At 37.7% G+C, this 14,303-nt stretch overlaps 1 protein-coding gene across 1 annotated transcript in view; it reads right to left on the bottom strand.

Annotated features, from left to right (window-relative positions):
* Positions 1-223: 223 nt before the first annotated feature.
* LOC126370560 (phosphatidylinositol 5-phosphate 4-kinase type-2 alpha) overlaps positions 224-14,303 on the bottom strand; it is a 242,422-nt gene continuing 228,342 nt past the window's right edge. The window contains exon 12 of the transcript XR_007566894.1: positions 224-365. The gene's annotated coding sequence lies outside the window, so the exon portion shown is untranslated. The remainder of the gene's footprint in view (positions 366-14,303) is intronic.

The following is a 14,303-nucleotide window of genomic DNA, read 5'->3' as shown; positions in this document are numbered from 1 at the left end:
TCCCCTGTTGGGATGTTTGGCTCGAATAACAGATTTCCACTCCTCGCGATCTCGTTATTAACATTCTGAAATCGTATTAGAGATGTATGTCTTTCCGCTTCGACCCTGCGCACACACCCTGATAGTGTTTATGTAATTAGGATTTTTTTAACGTGACTTATTGTAGATTTCGCTGCACTCGGTGAGGTGTGGGTGCTTAGTTCACTTTGCGATGGATGTACAGTCATGAGCAATATAATGTACCCACTTTAGGACTCTGTCGCACAAACATATTTGACATTTAGTGAGACTTACAGTTCAATTTGTCAAAAAAGTTAATGTGACATGGTACCAAAGTGTATACATATTAATGCTCGTGACCGTACCTCCGACTACTGATATACTTGTGACTTCGTGAGCTTATGCTTTGCTTATTGTAGATTTACCGCATAATTATGGCATTAACTACTTGATCGGACAAATGGCGAGCGCTGAGGCTCTTACCCAGTATACTTAGGATATAGGCAATCGTGTCCCAATTAAAATAAACTGTCGAACACATTAGTTGTTTATTAAAACAATTGAATGAATGAAATTATTTTATGAATGGAAACTTATTTTTTTCGTTATCAAACGGCGGCTTCCTTTGAAGTCCTGTCTGCTTAGCGCCGACTACTTGTTAGGGAAAAAGCTGATAAAAATTCCATCTACCGACATCCGTTTCCGGCAAACATAAAAGTTTGCGAAAATATTCAAACAGGAAATCTAAGTTTGATATTAATTAACCTATTCTTTATTTTTCATGCTATAGTTTTTGGAACTGGGTGCTTAGTATACTGACACTGTGATACAGTGTTCTATATCTGTCATAACATCGGAAATCACTATTCTTTCGGCCCCAATAGGGTAGTTTCGAACTAGTCAAATCAGTTACTTTTTACTTAACGTCAAAACACGAAATTAATATTGTGGAATTTGTATGAAAAAGCAACCTGAAAAACGTGACAAATTGTCGCACTTATTATTACATTTTTCTTATTAAAATTCATAAATAAGTTAAGTATCTCAATAGAAAAAAGCAAACGGTCATTATTTAATAATCAGAATTACTAAATAAAGCCCTTTTCTAAATAGTTTCTAAATAAAGACTAAACCAAGTCAAAATGGCGGCTTCTGAAACTGGATGACCGGATTACTTGAAAAACAACAATATAATTATCAGTAAGCAACATTTAGTCTAGACTAAACATAGAGATAAACAAATTAAACATGTCTATATAGCTATACGTTACTATTAACATTATAAAATTTATTAAAAATATACTAATAAGGGGAGTTGAAGGACACAGTTATTTACAAAATAATAATTAATCTTATAAGTTTTGTTTTAATAAACAGCCTCCGTGGTCTAGTGGTTAGAGCGTTAGGCTCACGATCTGTAGGTCCGGGTTCGAATACCGATGCGGACATTGACGAAATCACTTTGTGAGACTGGCCTTGTTTGGTAAGGACTTTACAGACTTGAATCACCTGATTGTCTGAAAAAATAAGTTGATTCCGTGCTTCGGAGTTAAGCCGTTGGTCCAGGCTTTAGCCGTAAAAATACCTCCACCAACCTGCACTAGAGCAGCGTGGTGGAGTCTGCTCCATACCCCTTCCGGTTGTTTGAGGGGAGGCCTATGCCCAGCAACGGGACGTGTATAGGCTATTTATGTATGTATGTTATAAGTTTTTTAATTCCAGTTGACAAACAAAATAAGTAACTTAAGGAATTGAATACCTAAATGCGTTGCCACTATTTCACAAGTTTATTTGACGATGGTATGCCACGTCAGGAAACATAGATGCTATAAAACGTTAATAGTGTTCGCGCATATGTTGGTGCGTCAATATTACATTATGAAGATTTTCCATAGGTATATTGTAGTTATTTATATTTATGTAGAGAAGAAGGGGAAGACCAAGAAGAGTTTAGAAAGAAAGAAAGAAAGAAAGAACATGGAATAAATGAAAGAGAAGGCGAACGTCGTGTCTTATAAGGAAGTCAAAGAATTGGCCTTTGATAGACATGAATGGAGAATGCTACACCGACAACGTGGCCCTTATATTGATGATGACGTATAGGCTTTATTGAAAATTCAGTACACCTCTCTGCAGGACTGGGACTGAAGAGGAAACATCTCGAAGAATTCTCGAACATATTATCTCGAACTTGTTTCCCGAGCCATACAAAAAGTTCTTCGGCGATTTACATCGCGATGCGGAACGACTCAACTCAAAACGAGCTCTTAGTCGATTCGTACTGCGGTCCGAATCTCTTACGGTCGGAAACAACTAAAGACCCTGGTAATGAAGACTCCATAAATATTGTATATACCTACTCCATAATTATAATACCGAATAAATAAATGAATTAAATTAAAACACTGATAAAAATACATGTAACTTTTTGATGAAATCCTGCCAAATACAGCCGGACTATCATCTCCCTAGCGTTATCGCGTTTGCACAGGGTCCACATACCTAACCTAACCTAGCCTGAAGATTTGACAGGTTCGGTTTTTTAGAGAAGTGATTGCCTGTCTGATATTCCAACCCGCGAAGGGAAAACCGGCCTAATAATACCCGGACCATTTACAAATAAATCTATAATTTAACGTAATTTATGCCCAATATATTATTAATTCGGTTAATAACGGAAATATATAAACACTTTAATAATGTCGAGCCTGATTTTGTTATCTGTAACAGATTACAACTAACATGTTTTGGCGCCAGAAAGGTCGCGACTTTTCTATCAAACCCAAATATCTTGAAAATAGCCGATAACAATAAAGCTACAGACACAAAAGTTGTACAAATATACATACCTACTTTTTTTTGACATGACTTATTGTAGATTTGCCGCAGATGGCATTAACTACTTGGCCGGACAAATGGGGAGCGTTGAGGGCTCTCACCCGGTACAAAATTTAAGACAACAGGCCTGAGGATTCCCAGTTGAATACATACTTACTTATAACATATATTATTATATATTACACCTACCACACTTGTAATCTTTCCAGGATGGGCAGAGCCACAAGTAAGCAGAATACAACTTAGCGCTTGTGATAACTTACCAACTTGTACACCATCATAGTATGCAAATATACTTAGAATATTGAATATGGATACAAAGTCATGAAAGTACTTATACATTGTTTGAGGTTTACGGCGTTTTAATTATGAAAGTATGTACACAGCCATAGCGGTCAACACACAAACAATACATTCATACATAAACTCACGCCTACTTCCCACCGGGGTAAGCAGAGACTATGGAATCCCAATTGCCTCTCTTGCTTCCTCCACATTCCGGTTCAGAGTTGATCGTACTGGACCTTTTCTAAGGACATCTCCAATCAGCAATCTGCTAATATCACTATTCGGAAGAATTTCAGATAATAGAAGAGAATATTTTCTTGTTTCATACTTCCTAGCGCGTGATTTTTTCAAGTGGGTTTTAATTTTCAACCGTATATTTTATTGAATACCTACCCCATCTTATAAAAAGCGATATCCTTATTTTATAATTCTAACGGCCTCAGTGGTTTAGTGGTTGAGCGTTCAGGGCATGCTTCGGAGGTCCCAGGTTCGAATCCCGGCGGGGACATAATCACAAAAAACACTTTGTAATCTCTATTTTGCATAGGCCAAACCATATTTGCGCAATATTTCTACCTCTTTTCAGTCAAATAAATCGTGAAGGTAGTAAAGTACCTATTGTTTTATCTCTTAAAAAACAAAAGCCAGTGATTGTGAAATCAAACCACGTGCTATTTAAGATAAAAAAGTAAAGGAGAAAAAGTGCTGAGCATATATTTCATGTTATTTTTTATTTTTTTAATCCTATAATTTGAATACTACCTCGTAGCATTAGTGCGGGGCCCGTAAACTGTTATTTTCATGTCGACAAATCTACTTTATTAACACCAGACCTCCCGCCGTTACCTCGGAACCTTGTCTCAGTAAAAATCGGCCAGTGCTCCGACCAAATCGTACTAAAGCGTTTATAGCTGTTATAACGAAAAGGTTCTCCGCGCGCTCCTTTTGACTTAAATGCTCGCGTCTGAGCAGCAACAGTGATCTGAGTTGACACCTGTATTTAGAGATGGGATTTGTCGATAGATTTTATCGATAAAATCTTTTGGACATACTGATACTTTGCAGTGTCGCTGTTGTAGTGATTATATTATGTTTTTTATTTGTAAAAATAAATGATCTCTATTATCGATACAGTTCATTACAAACAGATAACTGTAATATTTTTAATCGCGCTATCACAAGGTAAGGAACTATAACTACTTAAGGCGAGGCAAAAGATCACTATTGAACCCAAACTTTTTTTCTAGACTGAGGTCAATGACCGACCTGATCAACCCTGGTGACAATGTACGACCACCTGACATGTACAGTCTAGTATAGATATACCAGCTGTATCTATGAGTCATTTTAGCCGAATAAAATGACAAATTCTGTATACAAAGTCTCTGTCGTGAAGTGCACTAAATCAACTTCATCAATGTATCATAGATGACTTATGTAAAGAGAACATACTGGCTTGTTTAAGTCACTATCGATGCATTCCCACCACTATCAGCCACTATAACCGCTCGTTTATTTCCTACTGGGGTAAGCAGAGACTATGGAATTCCATTTGCTTCGATCCTGACACACTTCTCTTGCTTCTCCACATTCGTACACGCACGCCGGTTCAGAGTAGATCGTTTCTTGAATCTTGAACCTTTTCTAAGGACATCTCCAATCAGCGATCTGCTAAACATCACTATTTGAAAGAAGTTCAGAGAATAGAAGAAAATATTTTCTTGTTTTACAATTTTTATCAGCTCTTGCATAGAGCTTCTTCTTTTGTAACTAATCATCATCATCAGCCCATTAACGTCCCCACTGCTGGGGCACGGGCCTTTTTTTTTTTTTTTGACGTGACTTATTGTAGATTTGCCGCAGATGGCATTAACTACTTGGCCGGACAAATGGGGAGCGCTGAAGGCTCTGACCCGGTACAACGTTTAAGACAACAGGCCTGAGGGTGCCCAGTTGGGCGCGAACCTCGGCTCAGGGCGTCGTCTGAGAGGAAAAATATTTGAAAGAATTAATCGACCCTAGCGGGTCGATAGCGATAAGCGCTGAATGAGGGAAATCGTCGACCACGCCGGCGGGGTCGGTATCGGGGTCCTGAAGTGTTTGGTGTCGCGAGCTGATTGGCTGCCTCTATGGCTAGAGTAATCGGGTCGTCGGGATCGTATATTACGTCCTTCGGACGCCGATACTTTTCAGAACCGTCCTTAAGCGGGATGTATTCGGAAGCCGCAACTACCAGGGGATTTGGGTGGTGCGGAGCAGAATCGAAAAAACGTTTGGAAGCTAATTTGAGCCATTGGGCAATGGTTGGCAGACCTAGGTCAATGTGCAGATTTTCATTGCGAAGGAACCACGGAGCTCCCGTGGCTTTCCGCATGAAACGATTTTGTATTACCTGTAGACGGTGGATTTGAGAGGGACGGGGCACGGGCCTTCCCTATGGATGGATAGGGAGATCGGGCCTTAAACCATCACGCGGGCCCAGTGCGAATTGATGGTTATTAACGACTGCTAATGCAGCCGGGACCAACGGCGTTGCCTGCCTGCCTGCCTTCCGAAGCACGGAGGAGCTCGAGATGAAAACTTCTTTTTTTGTGGTCACCCATCCTGTGACCGGCCTTTGCGAAAGTTGCTTAACTTCAACAATCGCAACCGAGCGCGTTTACCGCTGGGCCACCGAGCTCCTCGCTAAACTATTTGTAACTAATACTACATGTTTATTAACTATATATTATTAACTAACTATATTATTAATTATTAACTACATATATATCTATCGATACATTCCCACCTCTATCAGCCACTATAACCGGTCAGTTTATGGTATGTTTTGTCCCGCGATACCGTGGCAGTTAACCCTATCTTTACGACGGCCTCTAAACATAAGTGTCTATCCAAACTTATTTATTTTTATCTCATTCCACTTTTTAAATTGAATCCGCGCGGCGCGTGTGTGGTTCTTTTCCCGCTAGTAAAACTGTCAATAAACATCTGTGGTGAATCGCTGAAGAGTTTAATCCAAATGCCATCCGCGCTTTGAGGCATTGATTGGTAGGACAGAAAGACAGAGAACAGCCTAGTGAGAAGGAGACAAAAATATTCTGACAGCTCTCTCAGTAGGCTGAAAAGTCCGTCATTGTTATCAATTTCGCGGGGTCCTTTCATAATATATTTGCTGACATTACTTCTACTCTTACTTCTACGGCTATTTGGGACGAAGATTATTTTTTGTTCTCGTATACAGGATATCTTTAGTGAATAATTTACGCTAGTTTAACAAGCACTAGAGCGAAATCCTTAACAAGGCACACACAAAATGTGCGACTTTAACTGCCTTTTATAGAAATTTACAGGTCGTTACGTTTGTCACGTCGTAAATACTGTTTAAGTTTTTTTTTTAATCTATAAAAGCGATTTATTTTCGCGCGTAGAGCTTTTTATTAACAATTAATAACTTTGAAGGCGGTAAGCGATAAATTTTTGTCCCTGACTCACGTGTTTCTGATTTGCTTTGCTGTTCTCAACGTATGAGAACAAAACAAATACTAATTGCGTGTTCTCAATTTTCAGGTACATAAATAGCTTAAATATAATGTAATTCCTATTTTCAGTTCTAATTTGCCCATTATAAGTATCTATTATGGTTATCACCTGTCCAACGTTCGGACTATCACACTAAAATTAATAGTTGTCTTCCGAACGAAAAAAGTTCCGCGGTTTTCAATTGAACTTTTGTATTGTATAAACTCAATACTGTGTTACGGCGTGTTGCTTTATTCTATGACAAAAGTTAACAACATGGCATTAACGTAAAGCTCACGACTCTACATAGAGGTAGTCAGAGGTACACTCATAGATACAAAAGTAAATAATGTCAATATTTAATGAATTCCCTTTAAAAAGTGAATTTAGTGAAATAATGAATGTAAATGAGTTGAACAATGCAGTATTTTGAAGGAAGGTGAAGGGTAGGTGAACATTAGCATACAAATGCATAATGGATGACATCGGAGTGTATCAACAATCGACGTGGAATTCTTTATTTTACTTAACGAGCGATGAAATGAACCCACACTTGCCTATAGAAGTTTAAATACCTATATGTAAATGTCTAGTAACCATTACAATACATAACATAAACACCCTATATACGCCCCACTGCTGGGCACAAGCCCGCTCTATCAACCGGAGGGGGTATGGAGCATACCGCGCTGATCCACTGCAGGGTGGTGGACGTGTTTTTTTGGCTAATAGCCTAGACCAACGGCTTAACGTGCCCTCCAATACGCGGAATCATCTTTTTGAATCATCATTACTAATATTATATTGAATTAAATTCAAAACAATTTATTGCACATCAAAACGAAAAAAAAATAAAGTCGGAAGAAGTACAATCGGCGGCCTCATTCCTAAGCAGCAGCAAACTAATAAAGCACATTAGGATAGGTATCTAGACGTTCTTAATGCCTAAACAGGACCTAGACCATTAGTGCCCGATTCAGAGGTCATTAAAACGGGTAATATTTCATTTAACTCCTCCTTTTGTGGTATCTTAATGAAATGATTAAGGGATGTTATTAATGTGTACGGCATAGTGTATGTATGAGAGTTGTATGTGTGTGTAGTGGTTCGCTGGTGATTAATTTCTTGCAGTCTATAGGAGTAAAGGAAGTAGACATTTCTTTAATAAAATTATACCTACGTTATTATTTTCTTTTATCGTGTAGGTTGTAAGGGATTACCATAACCTCATCTACCCTGGTGTCAGGGTTATTTATTATTGAGTTATGCAACGACTATGTACTTACATCAGTAAGTAGTAATCGGCACCATTGACTTAACGTGCCTTCCGAAGCACGGATCATCTTACTTAAGGTCAATCGCCTTAAACTTAAGCGCCACGCTTTTGTCGGTGTAGTACTCTCCATGCTTGTCTATCCAACGCCATTTTTTTGTGTTTGTAAAACTTAACTTACCAAAACATAATCCTTAATGAACTTCTGTAATTGTTTTTTATGTTAAGTTTCCGTAAGATAAAGCGTTTTGTGTTGTGGGTACTTCTCCGAAATTGCGTTCTTCGTCTGATTCATCTGGCTACAAAATAATTTGATTTCTAACTTGATTTAGCATACTGTTGTAGTTCAAGATCATATATTTTATTAACGCACTCATTTTGATTCAAAAGAAAAATATAACAGTGTGCGACATTTTCTCACGTTTTTCTATGAGGTCAGAGGTTGCTTTTTCATACAAATTCCATAGCAAATTCTTGTTTTGATATTTATTAATTAAAGTAACTGATTTGACTAGTTGGAAACTACCCTATTAGCCAGAAGTCGTCTTCGCATAAGCATAGCACTAAACATCAGCTCCCCAAAATCAAACTCCACTGTGGGTTGGTTGTTGCTTTTAATTCGCATTACAAAAATAAATTACAATATTCAGAATAGCCTAAAAAGGGCGACATAGAAGCAATTCATCTTATACTCGTATGCAATATTGCAATTTGACATTTGTGCGCATACACGTAAATGGGCTATATCAACAAAATATATCGAATAACAATATTGCTTATTAAATGAATTGGGGCACGGGCCTTACCTATGGTTGGATAGGGAGATCGGGCCTTAAACCACCACGCGGGCCCAGTGCGGATTAGTGGTTATTAACGACTGCTAATGCAGCCGGGACCAACGGCTTAACGTGCCTTCCGAAGCACGGAGGAGCTGGAGATGATTTTTTTTTTGTGGTCACCCATCCTATGACCGGCCTTGCAGCAGTGGGGTCGTTAATGGGCTGGTGATGAAATGAATTGGGTCGTGTACTAGGTTCAAGATAAATTATGAAATTCTGATTACCAAATAAAGACAGATCCAAAACTAACGAAAAGCTTTTCCTTTTTCTATTTACTTAACTTATTTATGAATTTTAATCAAGAAAACGTAATAATAACTCCGATATTAATTTCATCGACATCACAGTGTACTTTTTCACACAAATTCCATAGTAATTTCGTGTTTTGACGTTTAGTAAAAAGTAACTGATTTGACTAGTAGGAAGCTAGCCTATTGCATTAATGTCGCCATTGCGACTCCCCTGTTTTTAATTGTAAGATCCTTTCGCCCATCTAGCTGAATTTGCCTGACCATAAGATTATCTGATGCTAATTACTTTTAGGGATCCGTATCATTACATAAAACACCTCTTAATGATTAATGATCACAATGACTGACCGTATATTATCGTCTCGGCTAATTGATTTTAGTCTAATTCAATTTCAGATTTCATTTCTTAAGTTCGATAGATTTAATTATAAAACAGATTAAAAGTAAAGATCATTATATACTTCGATGACGTAATGTGTAGGTTTTTTTTGACGTGACTTATTGTAGGTTTGCCTTAGATGGTATCAACTACTTGGCCGGACAAATAGAGAGCGCTGTGGGCTCTCACCAACCACCATTTGTACCAACAAATATTAAGTCAACACGCCTGAGGGTGCCTAGTTATTTGACAAAATTAATCAGCTTCACGTGGTGGTGGTATCGTCGACCACGCCGGCGGGGTCGGTATAAACAACAGAGTAGGCCCGGCACGAAAAAGGTGCGTTAAAATATTTTAAATATGATGAATTTTACCTGTTTAATGTATTGTTTTACTATAATATCAATAGTTTTTGTAAATTCATAAGTATAACCTAAAAACAAAATAAAGTATAAAATGTTCAGTAAGAGATACAGTCGTTAAAAAATTGTATACTTTGATACAAGGCTAGTACGAGTACAAAGACGTGCTTATAATTGTCTGCATATTAATTGCAGTTTTATTTTTATTACTCTATTATTTTTAGATCCTTTATTGTGATGACGTCACGGTATCTCGAAGAACCATCTTGAATATTTCATCAAGTTGTAATCTTTGAAACTTTAGTCAGAAAGGACAGATAGTCAATATTGTACGGCAAACCTATCTCTTTATTTTATTTACGTAACTGTCATTACCCGACTGGGCGAAGCAAAAGGAAAGGTTATGTGTTTGACTGCTGTGTATGTATCTATGCATGTCTGTTCCAATTCGGTCCTATATGACCATTTTATCATCATACACATTTAAAAAGATGTCTGTCTATTATCGAGAACCACTGGATTTACCTTCAGTTTTTACTGTTAGATATATATAATCTACATTTTATTCGTTTTTTGTTTATATAATAGCACAATTATTTACGAAAATTACTTTGAATATATTACGCAAAGTAAACAGTTGACGACTGTCACTTGTTTCTCCTGTCACCTGACGTTCGAAGTTCTAAGTTTAAATTGTTGTCTAATGAAATGACAGGCGTGGCAAAGAGCTTACCAGCATTCAGCCAGTTTACGAGGCAAGCAATACGATCGTCCCATCTACTATGAATTATCGCTGCCATAAAAAATGTTGCGACAATCTTGCTAGCATGCACCGAAGGCTAAGATATATTACTGGTGGCTGTTAGATATGGACATATATTTAACAACACACTTGATGGCACGAACGTAGGTACCTACCAGCTAAGATTTTATATACTTAAAAGAGAAACGATAACTCTCTAGATTTGAACAAGAACTATGTTTCAACAATTCCACTATCTACTCGATAACATAAGTTTTTACCAACTTAAGTCTTGACTACAAAAAACCCCATGTTGTGATGAGTATTATTTTTGATCTTGTAAATTTGAAAGGCCAGCTAATATAGTGTATGTATAAGTAACATAGTCATTAAGTGTCGCTTATATAAAATACCCACAGCATGTAATATTAATTTAAATAAAGAATTTACAAAAACAAAAAACTATCTACTCGAAGTATAATTGTTATGATATAATATGTTCTATTTTCAATTGGGCTAGTCAGAGGTACATCCATCGAAAGATGTTAAACCAAAGTGACAGCTAGTGAGCCGTATCACCGTCTGTATTGGTTGAGCTAGGAAAATTGGATGAAAATTGCAAGTCCGGCACAGAATTGGAAGTTTTAGAAACAAGCCGCTGACACAAATTTAACACTAAAGATGATAACATTTTCCGTTTGGTAATCACATGGGGTTTTTAACTTTTTTAATTTCGGTTAGAATTGTGCATATGGGCCAAAATAAAACAACTATTTAGTATTAAGGACGAATAACGAACATATTCGCCCTTAATCTTCTTCTATCGTGTGGGTTGTGAGGTGGATTACCAACTTTATCAACCCTGGTGTAAGGGTTACTATTGAGCCGCCAAAGGCCCCTGACATGGCTCATGTAACGACTACGTACTTACAACAGTAAGTAGTAACCGGGACCAACGGCTTAACGTGCTTTCGGACAATCAGGTGATCAGCCTGTATTTTCGTATAATCCTACTAAATTAATATTCACAAGGAAGCCACGACTCCTAGCACAAAGTAAACGAGAGTGAAGGTAGATGGCGTCTCAATACTACTTTATTACTCGATTTCATAATAGAATTGACAACATACAATTATTAAATCGATTTTAGTACTTTTATTTAAATAAATCTAACAGTGCGTACAATGAAAAAATATATAAGTACTGGTAATATCTTACTACCTCCCCTTTGTGATATTACGTGTTTTTTTTAAAGTTAGTGGCCCTCGGGCATCTTGAAAACTAGCGAATACAGGTTAGGTTGGAGAAGGCAACTTTCGGTTACATTTGCATTAATATTGAAGTTGATAAACCGTTTGTTCGCAGGTTAGGTACTAGCCTTATGCTCATGTAGATAGTTCGTTTAGAGGACGTAAAATTGTCCCATTCATCTTTAAAATAAACTGCTACTAACAATTTTTCTACTTTGTAGGTACCAGAAACTGTAAAGTGCTTTAAAAACCTAAAAAAAAAATAAGTACTATAACATAAATACCTCTATAAACAGCCTCTAGATATATCCCACTGCTGGACACATGCCTACCCTCAATCAAGCGGAGGGAATATGGAACATACTCCACCACGCTGCTCCGCTACGGGTTGGTGGGGAGTTTTACCGGTTTGACGTGCCCTCCGAAGCACCGAATCATTTTACTTTTTGCAAACAATCAGGTGATTCAAGCCTGAATGTCCTTACCGAACAAAGGACAGTCTCACGTAGTGATTTCGACAATGCCCCCACCTGAAATCGAACCCGGCCCTCCAGATCGTGAGCCTAATGCTCTAACCACTAGACCACAGAGGCTGTTACGTGTGAGTTGTGTGAAGTACTATAAAAAGAAGTAAGAAAATAAAACAAGTGTATAAGAAATTGCACAGTTTTATTGAAAGTAAAGTGTGAGCTGCTTCGCGCCATAGTAATTAGGAGGAGGGCAGTAATGGTCTGCAGATTATAGTGCAATAAGTATTACTGCCCCACATATGCGATGATGTAACTAGTTTATGCTTTTTCTTAAGCGAAATAAAATTTATTTCATATTATGTGGCTTGAGATATTGTAGATGACTTTATGGCATTGTCTACTCAGCCGGACCAATTGGGAAATTGCGGACTTTTTTTTTTCAATTCATGTCATTAAATCCTAAATCTAAGTACAAAGTTTGAATGATGCCATTAAACCACAGAGGTTTATCTCGACACCCATACGTCGCATTAACACAGAAAAAGAAAAAAAACTTATTTAGAGGTATCACGTATATGACTTTATACACAAGGTAGCTTAATACAGGGTGACATCGTAACGAAAACATTGAGGGATGATAATTAAAAAAAAAAAAATATTAATTTTGCGACGGAAAATTCCACTTGATATTAACTCAGAATCATGGTCTGCATCATCCGGTTAGTATTCGTTACGATGTCACTAACACCCTGTATAAACCGAAAGCTCTCATAACCAATTATAAATCTAGAGCGGCTAATACCACCTAATTACATTGTTCATTTAAACAATGACACTGGTCCGTTTCACCTCATCTGTTGGATGTCAATGCACTCCTTAACATCGCGCTATGCAATTTACAGTGTAGATATTCCCAACGATACAGGTAATTGGGACCCTGTGTGCTAGGTTGGCTATAGACCGGACGCGATGGGGTTAAAGCTGGCTGTAAACGATGCGTTACAAAGCAGCGGTTTGAGTCGCACTAAATTTTTTGTTGGAGAAGGTAAGGAAAATGTAGACAGAATATCTATTTTCCTATTATAAACCGCAAAGTATATAAAAAATAGGAATAAGTTTTCATACATACATAAACTAATACCTCTACATTGGTATTAGTCGCTCTAGACTTTTCCTTGCCATAGAGGCAGCCAATCAGCTCGCGACACCAAACACTTCAGGACCCCGATACCGACCCCGCCGGCGTGGTCGACGATTTCCCTCATTCAGCGCTTATCGCTATCAACCCACTAGAGTCGATTAATTCTTTCAAATATTTTTCCTCTCAGACGACGCCCTGAGCCGAGGTTCGCGCCCAACTGGGCACCCTCAGGCCTGTTGTCTTAAATGTTTTACCGGGTGAGAGCCTTCAGCGCTCCCCATTTGTCCGGCCAAGTAGTTAATGCCATCTGCATCAAATCTACAATAAGTCACGTCAAAAAAAATCTAGGCTTTTCCCTAATGACGGAAGCAGAGTCAAAAGTAGGTAATCGAGGGCATCTTGAACCGTTATCATGTGGTTAATTATGTGATTTTTGGCAATAGGCTTGAGTCATATTACATGAGACTTAGTTGGCCGAGGAATGGAGAATATACACCTACGCCTACCCCTTCGGGCGTACAGGCGTGATCCTTTGTTTTTAAGCATGAGTGTAGGATGAGTATTGACATTTTCTACATTTGTTACGACGTACGACGAATCCCTAGGTTTTCGTGGTTTTTGTGTACACTTTCTTATAGATAAAATATTTGTTTTTAAATGTTTATATTAAATAACAAACAAAATACTTATAAAAAAAGAAACCCTTTTGATGGCAAATGTACGCACACTAGGGTTATAATAATATATAAAGTGATGTCTTGTTTGTCTGTCTGCTAGTATATATATATCCCTAGTGTTGACTATGGATTTATAAGAAAGTGATATGTCTGGTTCTTTTGTCTGCTTGCAAATTTTTTGGGTGTCAATTATTAAAAAAAAACCTAAAAGCGAACTTCGTTTTCATCTCTAACCTGACCAGTACTCCTTAATAGAACGGTACAATAAACTTGA

Source organism: Pectinophora gossypiella, chromosome 11 (genome assembly GCF_024362695.1).
Source record: "Pectinophora gossypiella chromosome 11, ilPecGoss1.1, whole genome shotgun sequence".
Classification (NCBI taxonomy): Eukaryota; Metazoa; Arthropoda; class Insecta; order Lepidoptera; family Gelechiidae; genus Pectinophora; species Pectinophora gossypiella.
The sequence above is the reverse complement of the archived record's forward strand: the minus strand, read 5'-3'. Positions and strand labels throughout refer to the sequence as shown.